General features: G+C 43.0%; 1 protein-coding gene across 2 annotated transcripts in view; it reads left to right on the top strand.

The window, feature by feature from the left end:
• Positions 1-6,329: 6,329 nt before the first annotated feature.
• LOC141114043 (uncharacterized) overlaps positions 6,330-12,195 on the top strand; it is a 64,646-nt gene continuing 58,780 nt past the window's right edge. Inside the window, exons 1-2 of one of the 2 annotated variants that reach the window (XM_073607489.1) lie at positions 6,330-6,491; positions 11,952-12,014. The gene's annotated coding sequence lies outside the window, so the exon portion shown is untranslated. The remainder of the gene's footprint in view (positions 6,492-11,951; positions 12,015-12,195) is intronic. The other variant, XM_073607490.1, reaches the window with a different exon arrangement.

The following is a 12,195-nucleotide window of genomic DNA, read 5'->3' as shown; positions in this document are numbered from 1 at the left end:
ATTGGCTTATTTGCACGTTCATTGTTCTTTGTCTATGTAGTATTACTAGGTGTTTCTACTACATATGCTCTTTTTAGTTTATTAGCATACTAGTCAGCATTACTTAACAGCACAGCACTATTTTTTGTTTTTAGGCAAATTTAGGCAGTTGTTTCCGTGTTGGAATTCCTACACAAAGGAATGGAAAAAGGGTTGGCGACTAGCAGCCTAAAGGTGCAAATTGCTGCTCTTTCGGTGTTCCTGGAGAGACAATTATCCCAGGATCCGCTTATTATTAGAATTTTTAAGGCACTAACCAGAGGTAGGCCAGCGCCTCCATCTTAACTAAGGTAAACCGGCAGTGGAGCCTTGCGGCTTCACTGCCTGTTTCCTACTGCGCATGTAGGTGGCTACAAATGTCCTTCAATGAAGCCTATAAAGCTTCAGGGGTAGATCCTCCTGCAGGAGTGTGGGCCCATTCAACCAGGGCAGTAGCAGCATCCTGGGCGGAATGGGCAGGGGCTTCTCCTGGACAGATCTGCAAGGCGGCTACGTGGACAAGCTTCTTCACTTTTACCTGCCATTACAGGTTGGATTTGCTCTCTGCATTAGAGCAGTCCTTTGGCAGAAAATTCCTACAGGCGGTGGTCCCACCCTTGAGTAAGTACTCTTTTATCATCTCCAGGTGCTGTCCTGAAAGACGAGGTGAGCAAACCTTAGTTAGACTTTACGAGTCCTTCAGGACAGCACCGATGACCCACTCTAAAGTATTATAAAATGTGGTGTTATTGCTATGTTCTGCTTATCTAATTTCAGCATGGCTGGAGGTACTCTAAAACAACTGAGGCCATGGTGGAAGTGTCCGGTCTATAAAGAAAATTGACTGCAGTGTTTCCTGGGAAAGTGGGTGGAGCTGCGCTCTCTCCAGGTGCTGTCCTGAAAGACTCGTAGAAATACCGTTACCGTTAACTAAGGTTAACTAAGGTTTTTACTGAGACCTGAGATCCTCTAGACCAGGGATATGCAATTAGCGGACCTCCAGCTGTTGCAGAACTACAAGTCCCATGAGGCATAGCAAGACACTGACAGCCACAAGCATAGCACCCAGAGACAGAGGCATTATGGGACTTGTAGTTTTGCAACAGCTGGAGGTCCGCTAATTGCCTATCCCTGCTCTAGACGCATTGAGCTTAAAGCGGAGTTCCACCCATTTAAAAGTCAGCAGCTACAAAAAGTGTAGCTGCTGACTTTTAATAAACAGACACTCACCTGTCCCATGGTAGAAAAATATATCGCGGCCTAAGTTACAAATAGTTAATAGTAGATAAAGGTACCATCATCCCAAAACATCCTGATTAAAGAAAGTGAGGGTGTGAAGACGCAGTCGCAGTTGCTGCTACTGACGACTCCTGTCTTAACCCCCCTAGAAATTAGAAAAAGTGGGACTATTCCGGTACTCAGATATTGGTGTATCGTAATTGATGTAAGGATAAGTTAAAAAATCTTGTAAAAATTTATAAATTTTAATCAAAAACAGAATAAAATTACAGTTATAATTACAATTGCAGTTATAAACAAAATCACTCTTGCTTTGTTAGTGTGGTATTTCCCTTCTATGATGATATGGAGTGATTTTGTTTATAACTGCAATTGTAATTGTAACTGTAATTTTATTCTGTTTTTGATTAAAATTTGTAAATTTTTACAAGATTTTTTTAACTTATCCTTACATCAATTACGATACACCAATATCTGAGTACCGGAATAGTCCCACTTTTTCTAATTTCTAGGGGGGTTAAGACAGGAGTCGTCAGTAGCAGCAACTGCAACTGCGTCTTCACACCCTCACTTTCTTTAATCACCTGTCCCATGGTCCAGAGATGCGGCCGCCCGAAGCCTCGCTCCTCTCCCCCACCTCTCTGCGGCGCCGGCATTGTCACTGTGGGCGCCCGGCTGTGGCTTCACAGCCGGGTGTGCACTGCGCGTTGTGAAGGGCTGGGCAATCTTCTGGGACCTGGGAGGCAGGGGGGAGAGGTGAACTTCCTTCCGGGGGTTCAAGCAGCACCAGGAGAGGTACTGGGTACCTGTGACAACTATGGGATAAAAACAAAGAAAAAACTGCGCTAAACCCTCATACCATGTGTAAAGGCATATATGAAAAGACACCAAATTGATTGTGAAAATATACGTGAATCCTCTAAAGATTAAATAAGATAACATACAAATCAAAAATGGACAATCAATACTGTATAATAAAAGTCACAAAAGTGCCGAAAGCACAAAATAGTGAAACATGAACAAAAAAAGTCCCAGGAACGAAAAGGAAATCTTCTAAAAAGATGGGAAGAGTCCCCAGTTGGCTCTTATAGGGATTAGTGTATGAAAGTGGAAAGTGAAAACGACACCCCTTGCAGTGATCCTCCACCTTTAAAAATACATGCTTACCAGATAGTAAGCTCAATAAGCTTGTAGATAAACCAAGGGCCGGATAACCAGCAAGTATTGGAACATCCCTCTGTTGACGTGGCAGATGACAGGCAAACCAGGTTTGTATAGGACCTTGTATTCGGGCATCCAGCAGCATCAGGACATCACTCAATCAATGTACCACGGACATGCATGGGGCAAGAGGCGGTTGCCACAACCCAGGTCACCTGCACCTTGTGTTTTTCACCTGCATTAGATGTGCATTGCTCATGTAGTTTCATGGTGTCATTTGTTGCTCTTTATATACAGCCTAAGTTTTATGTGTTGATCTTATCTTGGCCTCTGGCCTCTTGCTATTCTGACTTTAGAAGCAAAAAGTCCACTTTGAGGGATGTTCCAATACTTGCTGGTTATCCGGCCCTTGGTTAATCTACAAGCTTATTGAGCTTACTATCTGGTAAGCATGTATTTTTAAAGGTGGAGGATCACTGCAAGGGGTGTCGTTTTCACTTTTCACTTTCATACACTAATCCCTATAAGAGCCAACTGGGGACTCTTCCCATCTTTTTAGAAGATTTCCTTTTCGGTCCTGGGACTTTTTTTGTTCATGTTTCACTATTTTGTACTTTTGTGACTTTTATTATACAATATTGATTGTCCATTTTTGATTTGTATGTTATCTTATTTAATCTTTAGAGGATTCACATATATTTCCACAATCAATTTGGTGTCTTTTCATATATACCTTTACACATGGTATGAGGGTTTAGCGCAGTTTTTTCTTTGTTTTTATCCCATTATTGTGTATTGCACATTTGAACTGCAGCTCTTATTAGCTTTAGTCTAGTAGCGCAGTGTTTTCTTGTTCCATAACCTGTGACAACTAGGTTTCCCCCTTCATCTTCCAGGACAGCTACTTCGGAGATGATTGGCTCCACCTTCTACAGGAAACAAACCAGACACAATTTAAAAGGCCCCCCCTCTCCTCTGACTCTCAGTTGTTTTGTGTTTCCAGACCACCAGGAGAACACACCCTTTATGTTTGTTTTTTTTTCTTTAGGTCTGGTGACTGTGGTTAGCGGGGCCCCCCTTTTTTCAGTAATACTCAGACCGGTTGTGACCATGTCTGCAGTATTTGCTGTTTTTGCAGTCTGAAAAAGGCCCCCTCTTTTGTGGTTAGTTGCCTTTGTGGAGACATTTGCAACTGCTACCCCCCAGCGTGGTTGTCCGGCGTCTGAGTACCTGGGGGTTCGGAGGAGCGCTTCCTCGTGTATTTCTCCTTTTGGGGTGTACCAAGATGGCGTTAGATGAAGCACTTCTGGTGACGCGGCAAGATGGCGCCGGAATGGGAAGTTGCGTGGCGCAGTTTCGGTCGCAGAATCTTTTTCATTTAAAGGACCAGCTCGGTATGTCACGCTGCTGGAGATGTGCTGCTAGGATTGCAGCACTACAAGCGCACAGCGTTCAGCAGCTACAGATCGTTCTCCTGCCTGGCTCAAGTCCTCCTCGTTATGGAGACTGAGGACACCCCTGAGGATGGAGCACCCGCTCAAACTGACCCAGTGGCTGCATCCGGGTCCAGCACTACCCCCAAGGTTAGTACCTCTACTACAGTTAATTGATAAATTGGTAAAGTTCAGCTCCGCAAGGATTTGCCCCCTTAATGACCGGGCCATTTTTTGCGATTCGGCACTGCGTCGCTTTAACTGACAATTGTGCGGTTGTGCAATGTTGTACCCAAACAAAATTGACCTTCTTTTTTACCCACAAATAGAGCTTTCTTTTGGTGGTATTTGATCACCTCTGCGGTTTTTATTTTTTGCACTATAAACAAAAAAAGAATTTTTTTTACGTTCTGCTATAATGCATATCCCAAACAAATATATAAAAAAACACATTTACTCATCAGTTTAGGCCGATATATAATCTTCTACATATTTTTGGTAAAAAAAAAAAAAAAATCACAATAGGCGTATATTGATTGGTTTGCGCAAAAGCGATCACGTCTACAAACTACAGGATAGATTTATTGACTTTTATTTATTTTTTTATTGGTAATGGCAGAGATCTGCGATTTTTTTTTTTTTTTTTTTGTGGGATTGCGACATTGCGGCGGACAAATCTGACCCCAAATGACACTTTTTGGGGACCAGTGACATTATTAGAGTGATCAGTGCTAAAAAATGCACTGATCAATGTACAAATGACACTGGCAGGGAAGGGGTTAACACTAGGGGCGATCAAGGGGTTAAGTGTGTTCCCTAGTGTGTGTTTTAACTGTAAGGGGGATGGGCTGCCTGGGACATGACAGAGATCACTGTTCCTGATCACTGGGAACAGAACATCTCTGACATGTCATCTGGCAGAATGGAGAATCGCAGTTCCCCGTTCTGCCTCTGCACACATCGATCGCGAGTCGCCGGTGGACATTGAGTCCACGGCTTCCGCGGTCGTTATCCTCCTTGCACAGACCGACGTACAGGTACATCGGTTTGTGCAGGAGAGCCGTCCTGCCACAGTAAATGTATGTGAGCTGGTTAGCAAGTGGTTAAAGTGGTTGTAAACCCCCCCCCAAAAAAAAAGCCTGTAAGGAAAAGGTATAATGAGTATGAATCACATACTAGCTCATTATGAAATACTTACTTTAGATCGAAGCTGTTGCAGTGGCCCCCGCACACCGCTTTGACCAGCGACATGTTTCCGGGTTTGCAGTCTCCGGCGCTGTAATTGGCTGGAGCCATGATGATGTTACTCCGGCACATGCATGCGGGAGCCGCCAGCCACAGCACGGCTGCTGAAGAAATGGCACGAGCGAGCTGCTTCTTCAGTGCTCATGCGCCGATGACGTCATAACAAGCGTATGTGGTAAATATCTCCTAAGCTGTGCAGGTTTAGGAGATGTTTTCAGTACCTACAAATTAGATTTTATTTATTGGATATGTTTTATAGCAGAAAGTAAAACTTTTTTTTTTTTTTTTCAAAATGTCAGTTTTTTTTTGTTTATAGCGCAAAAAAAAATGGAGAGGTGGTCAAATAACCATACAACCACGAAAATAAAGCTCTATTTGTGGGTAAAAAATTACATCAATTTTATTTTGGTACTGCATTGCATATCTGCGCAATTGTCAGTTAAAATAAAGTGGTCAAGAAGGGGGGGGAGGGGGTAAAAATTCCGGAGGTCAAGTGCTTCAATATTGGAGAATGACCTTTGATTTGACAGTAATGTATATATTTCTTTTTTTTTTTTTTTTTACAAACGTTTTATTGAAGTATAACAGGTAAATACAAGTCATATAGGCACAGAGATAATCATTGCTATTAAGGAAAAAGATAAAATGGTGCACAAATGTATCTCTCACATTGCCTTTTAACAGATTAAACCATGAACAATGTAAAATAAAAAAATAAATAAAATTTTAAGGGACACAAAGAAAAGCAGAAAAGAAAATGAATGTAAAAAGAAATGTAAGGGCAGTAATGCACGTAGACCAGATTGTATCTACTAGGTGTGACAAGTAAATAGAAGCTGACTATGTATAGTCCAAAAAGTTAACAAATAAAATCCTCATCAGCATTGGGTATGTTGACATGGGAGGTCTCACCCCATCTGGTCATTGGGATTAGGGAACAAGAGGTATAAATATATTTCTTATAACATTTATATCTTTATTTCATCATAAGACTCATTTAAAAAATACACATAGCCCATCTATCTATATTCCCTACCATCTACGGTTCTTACAAAACCGAGAAACTATCAGGTTAGTGCCCTTCTATACTGTATGAAGGTTGTACTTCAAAATCCCCAGGAGATCCCTTTATATCCTTAGCTTTGGGCAATAAATGGAGTGAAAAAATCTGGGCGTGGTTAGTACCCCAGACTGCTGACTGTGGGAGTGTCCTTTAAGTTACAAATATAGGAATAGAAAGTGAAACTTGGAGAGCCGATACATTGTGGCGTAACTGGTTCCCGAGTTACACTTTGTCTCGTTTTTCTCCTGGACGTTGCCGGAGAAAACTTTTTATCACCGGAGATTTCCAGTTGAAAAGTGAAATTCTGCTTTGGGTGTCACCGAATAAGAGAGGTGAGTAAAACCAGAGCGTGTTCTGAGCCCAACGTCTGACTTATAGGTGGAGTTGGAAAGGTTTTTAAACATTTGTCTTTTGCTGTGTTCTGATAGAGCATGTAAATAGACTTGCCCTTTAATTAGATCTCAACTGGACGACAGCACCAGAGGGGAGGTGTTTACTGCAGCTAGAGCTGTGCGGTTGTGTTTTGTTTTGTTTTGTTTTTTGCAAAGTTGCTTGGAAATTCTGTTTTTATCTCTTTATGGTACATGGAGTTGAGCTTTAAGACCCCCCAGCAAGACCCTCCATACTCATGTTTAGTATGGGGTAGCATGTCGCAATTAGAGGTGCGCATCTTCACTGGTCTCACGATTCGACTATGATTATCCGGTCAACGATTCGATTCGGCGATGCATCGCGATTACCGACGAGCTCCCGTTTCCGCTTGGGCTGCCTAGGCAGCCCCTCTCTCCCTGCAATCTTCTGGGACACATCACAAGTCCCAAAAGATTGCCCGGCTATGCATGACAGTGCAGTGAGACATGCGCACCCGGCTGTGAAGCTGCAAGCTTTCACAGCCGGATGCCGACAGTAGTATTGCCAGCGCTGTGGACAGGCATGGAGAGAGAAGGGAGGGTTTGGGTGGCCCCGTCGCTGGATTGTGGGACAGGTGAGTGTCTTTTTATTAAAAGTCAGAAGATACACTTTTTTGTAGCTGCTGACTTTTAATAAACAAAAAATTGACTGGAACTCTGCTTTGAATTAAAAATAACCTCACTCCCTTAAAAAGTGCACTAATCCGGTGCTCTTCAGGGTACAGGAATTCACACACTGCTGCTATCAGGAGGGATTAGCATCCACAGCTGACAAACAGTCCTGTGAAGTTCCCTGTACTGTCTCTGTGCTGACAGTTCCCTGCCTTCCCCGTTTGCACCTTCCAGCACACTAGGAGTTAACACAGTGGAATGTGCAAATGGGGAAGCCAGGGAACTGTCAGCACAGAGGTGTAAGTAGAGCACAAACCCATTTGTCTCTTCATTCAAGGCTGTGTATTCATGAATGGTAATTTAACTGTTGTGCAGTGACATATTCACATTGAGGCCTCTGTTGGAATGGGCAGTGCGGCTATGTAAGTTTAGCCCAGTGGGTGTTGGCACATGTATTTACCAAAGGTTCTGATTTTATTAGACGTGGGCAGAAAATCCTGTGCTTCTCCCATATCTTCACCCAACATGGTAACCACCTCAGAAAAGGAATTTTTAGCCCTCAATGACCTACACAGAACTGCTGATTCTGTCAAAAGTGGGAGGTCAGCGAAACATTGGTGTGCCAGTTTTAGGTTGTGACCACGTTGTCAGCAGACAGGCCCTGCTCTGGATTTCTTTGTTTGTTTGTTTGTTTTTTCTCTTGTAAAAAATATCCAGCTTCATACCTAATTCCTCATTGTGACTGTAAAATACATTCCGCTCATGTGACTGCTCACCCGGTGTTCTGCCGAGAAAGGTCCCCCCGGCGGATAATGACCCCCCCTGTATGGTGCAGCGCTTGCGCAGTACAAACCACAACTGAGCCGCCGAAAATAGCCGAAGCTGAACAGCTGTGAGTCGGCTGTACACGGCGCCTGCGCAATGACCACGACATTGTTCCAGATGCTGCCGCACGCTCCTGATGCTCATGCTACTCTGCGAGGGGCGGGTGTATTACTATGATATCGTGTAAGGTGCGGATGGCTACAGAAGAGGCCGAGTTTTAAATTAATGGGCAGAGCTGTTTGCGGAGCGTGTTTAAAGAAATGAAGGGCGGATTTTGCAATGTTGATGGGCGGGTTTGCACGACTGGCAAGTATTGAAATCGCCCATCAAGATTGCAAAACCCGCCCTTCATTTTTTTAAACACGTCCCGCAAAGACGTGTAGTGTATTGTTAAAACCACCCTAAGTTATCAGCTTACACAATATAACAGTAATACACCCGCCCCTTGCAGAGTAGCACGAGCATCAGGAGTGTGTGGCAGCGTCTGGCACAATGTCATGTTCATTGCGCAGGTGCGGTGTACAGCTGACTCACAGCTGTTTATGTTTGGCTATTTTCGGCGGCTCCGTAGTGGTTGGTACTGCGCATTAGTAATTAGTGTGTGTGTGTATAAAAGGTCAATAAGTTTCTGGACTCCTGAGAGACCCTTGCATCTTTCATCCACCATCCAGTGCTGCACTGACGTTTCTGGATTCTGAGTCATGGGGAAAGCAAAAGAATTGTCAAAGGATCTGCGGGAAAAGGTAGTTGAACTGTATAAAACAGGAAAGGGATATAAAAAGATATCCAAGGTATTGAGAATGCCAATCAGCAGTGTTCAAATTCTAATCAAGAAGTGGAAAATGAGGGGTTCTGTTGAAACCAACCCATGGTCAGGTAGACCAACTAAAATTTCATCCACAGCTGCCAGGAAAATTATTCGGGATGCAAATAAAAACCCAGAAATACCCTCAGGTGAAATACAGGACTCTCTGAAAACATGTGGTGTGGCTGTTTTAAGATGCACAATAAGGAGGCACTTAAAGAAAGATGGGCTGCATGGTCGAGTCGCCAGAAGAAAGCCATTACTACGCAAATGCCACAAAGTATCTCACTTACAATACGCCAAACAGCACAGAGACGAGCCACAAACCTTCTGGCACAAAGTCATTTGGAGTGATGAGACCAAAATTGAGCTTTTTGGCCACAACCATAAACACTACATTTGGAGAGCAGTCAACAAGGCCTATGATGAAAGGTACGGATGTGGATCGCTGATGTTTTGGGGATGTGTGAGCTACAAAGGCACAGGAAATTTGGTCAAAATTGTTGGAAAGATGAATGCAGTATGTTATCAAAAAATACCGGAGGAACATTTGCATTCATCAGCCAGGAAGCTGCGCATGGGACGTACTTGGACATTCCAATGATCCAAAACACAAGGCCAAGTCCACCTGTCATTGGTTACAGCAGAAAAAAGTGAAGGTTCTGGAGTTGCCATCTCAGTCTCCTGACCTTACCTTACAGGAACTGGAGGCTTTTTGCCAAGAGGAATGGGCAGCTTTACCATCTGAGAAGATAAAGAGCCTCATCCACAAATACCACAAAAGACTTTAAGCTGTCATTGATGTTAAAGGGGGCAATACACGGTAGTAGGAACTGGGGTATGTAAACTTTTGATCAGTGTCATTTGGGTAGTTTCTGTTGTGATTATGATTTAAAAAGAGCAGTTGATTGATAATAAATGGCTTCAGCCAAACACTAACCATCAGTGAAAGAAAAGTTTTTGTGTTATCATTCATATTATCTGAAGAAATCATAAATGCTGCCAGGGCATGCAAACTTATGAGCACAACTGTATATGATTTTCTCACAAGTTTCATAAAGAACACACACACATATCAAATTCAGAAATATTTGGTGTTACTGGATTGAATTTACATGCACGGAAGAATTTAAACAACTATTAGCTGCCTGAATTTGCTGATGTCAAAGCTATGCTGTGGGTGGACTGCTGGAGATTATGGGCCCCTCTGCAATACCATCTTACCTCCCATCCCCTTGTTCTGCCTGTGTGCCCCCTGCAGGTGGCACCTCCACCCTTCTCCCTCTTATCCTTCCCCCACCCGCTTCTTCTTTTCTCTGCCTCCTATGTAACCCCATTCCCCTCTTAAATATCCTAATACAAGTTACACAATAAATCCCAATTTAAATACCACCTTTAGTTCCCCCTTCTTGTCCTTCGGTAACTACTCGCCTTAACCATTGCATAGTAAGCATTAGGTTCCCTTTTACTACGCAATCTGTAAAGTTGGATGTATTTTATCACCCCCTCCTGGTACGGGACCTTGGATCTCCACTGCCAATACTTATGGTTTTATCATCCCGTTTTAGGGACCCCCGGTCTGTTCTCTGCTTGGCTTTCCCTCCATCTTTAGGGAACCCTTGTACAACTCCCATTATGTAAAATGCTTTCTGGATAACTACTATAGCTTATACCATATAAGACTTTAACGACTATGCAGTGGATTGTAATATTTGTCTTGTTTGTTTCCTTACTTCTGCTTTGTAATTTGAGAACTTATAATTGAAGAATGCAAAAAAAAAAAAGGGTATCTGATTTGAGCCTATTTTTGGATGTTGCTGTAAGTAGTCTGTCCAGATTCTGTTGTGTCTTTATCCAGACCCTCTAAGCTAGGGGTCCCTGAACTTTCTGGGCAAAGGGCCAGGTTACTGTCCATCAAACTTTAGGGTGGCCAGTGGGATTAGAAAATGTCCTGACGTCAGTGGGAGTAAACAATGCCCCATCATTGGTATTAGGGGCAGTAATGGTGTCCCATTTATTGGTATGAATTGGAGGAATAGTAATACATCATTGGTGTCAGTGGGAGGAATAGTAATACATCATTGGTGTCAACGGGAGGAACAGTGCTCCATCATTGGTATCAATGGGAGGAATAGTGTCCTATCGTTGGAGTCAGTGGAAGGAATAGTGCCCCATCATTGGTGTCAGTGGGAGGAATAGTGCCCAATTGTTGGTGTCAGTTGGAGAAATAGTGCCCCGTCATTGGTATCAATGGGAGAAATAGTGGCCCGTCATTGCTGACAGTGGGGGGGGATAATGCCCCAAGGACCTGATAAAAGCAAGCAAAGGGCCGCATCCAGCCCCTGGGCCACAGTTTGAAGTCCACTGCTCTAAGCACTGATCCGTACTTAAAGCAGAGTTCCAGCCACAAACATTTATTTATTTTTTAAAGTCAGCAGCTACAAACACTGTAGCTGCTGATTTTTAATAAGGACACTTACCTGTCCAAGGAGTCCGTGATGTCGGGCCCCCCCCCCCCCCAAGGCCAATCCGTTCATCGGATTGGGTGCAGGTGCCGCCATTCTAACTAAGTGAAAACGGCAGTGGAGCCTTGCGGCTTCACAGCCGGTTTCCTACTGCGCGTGTGCGAGTTGTGTGGTGCTTGTCTTCTGCGACACACACACAGGATGTTTAGAGCTCAAATTTATTTTTTTTGTAGTTTTTTTCACCCTAACTTTTATGTAACAATGTTATGCAAATGGATACCAATCAGATAATTTATTTTAGTCCTATCAATGAAAGGAATTGTCTAATTAGTTTTATATTCATTACTGCACAAAGGCCATTCCAAAATATACACTGTGGGCTTGAAATACGGTAAGTACTATTGGCATTAGAAGTCATGGAGTCATCAGTCATCGTCTACCTTCCATGTTGCCACTGCAGGCTGGAAAATAAAAGTAAGGATCTGCTTGCTATAGGAAAAAAGGATCCATTTGGATTCTTCTATTTTGGGAGGCTGAGTGCTTGCAGAACGCTGGTTATATAATGATAGTTTTCTATAAACTGCATAGATCATAAAAGAAAGTGAAACTTGAATTTAGTATAACTGTGCTGAGCCTGAATCAGGCGATTAAAAGTTTGTTCTCTTCAACTTACAGGGACAGCAAAGGACCCACATTGTGGGACAAGTGTTGGGCTTACTGGGTGTCACCGGATAACAGGTAGGAGTGCTGCTAATTATAATACTATACAGTATATTGCTATGTGAATTTTACCTTGTAAAATGCAAAAACTTTTTATTAAAAAAGGAAGCCTTTCACAATTACAAGACAGGAAAACATTTTTTTGTACATATTTTCACTGTACATGTTTCACTTTCATTGTACATATTTTCACTGCCAC

The sequence above is a fragment of the Aquarana catesbeiana genome, linkage group LG12, assembly GCF_042186555.1.
Source record: "Aquarana catesbeiana isolate 2022-GZ linkage group LG12, ASM4218655v1, whole genome shotgun sequence".
NCBI lineage: Eukaryota > Metazoa > Chordata > Amphibia > Anura > Ranidae > Aquarana > Aquarana catesbeiana.
Note: the sequence above shows the minus strand (reverse complement) of the source record. Positions and strands in the feature narration are given on the sequence as shown.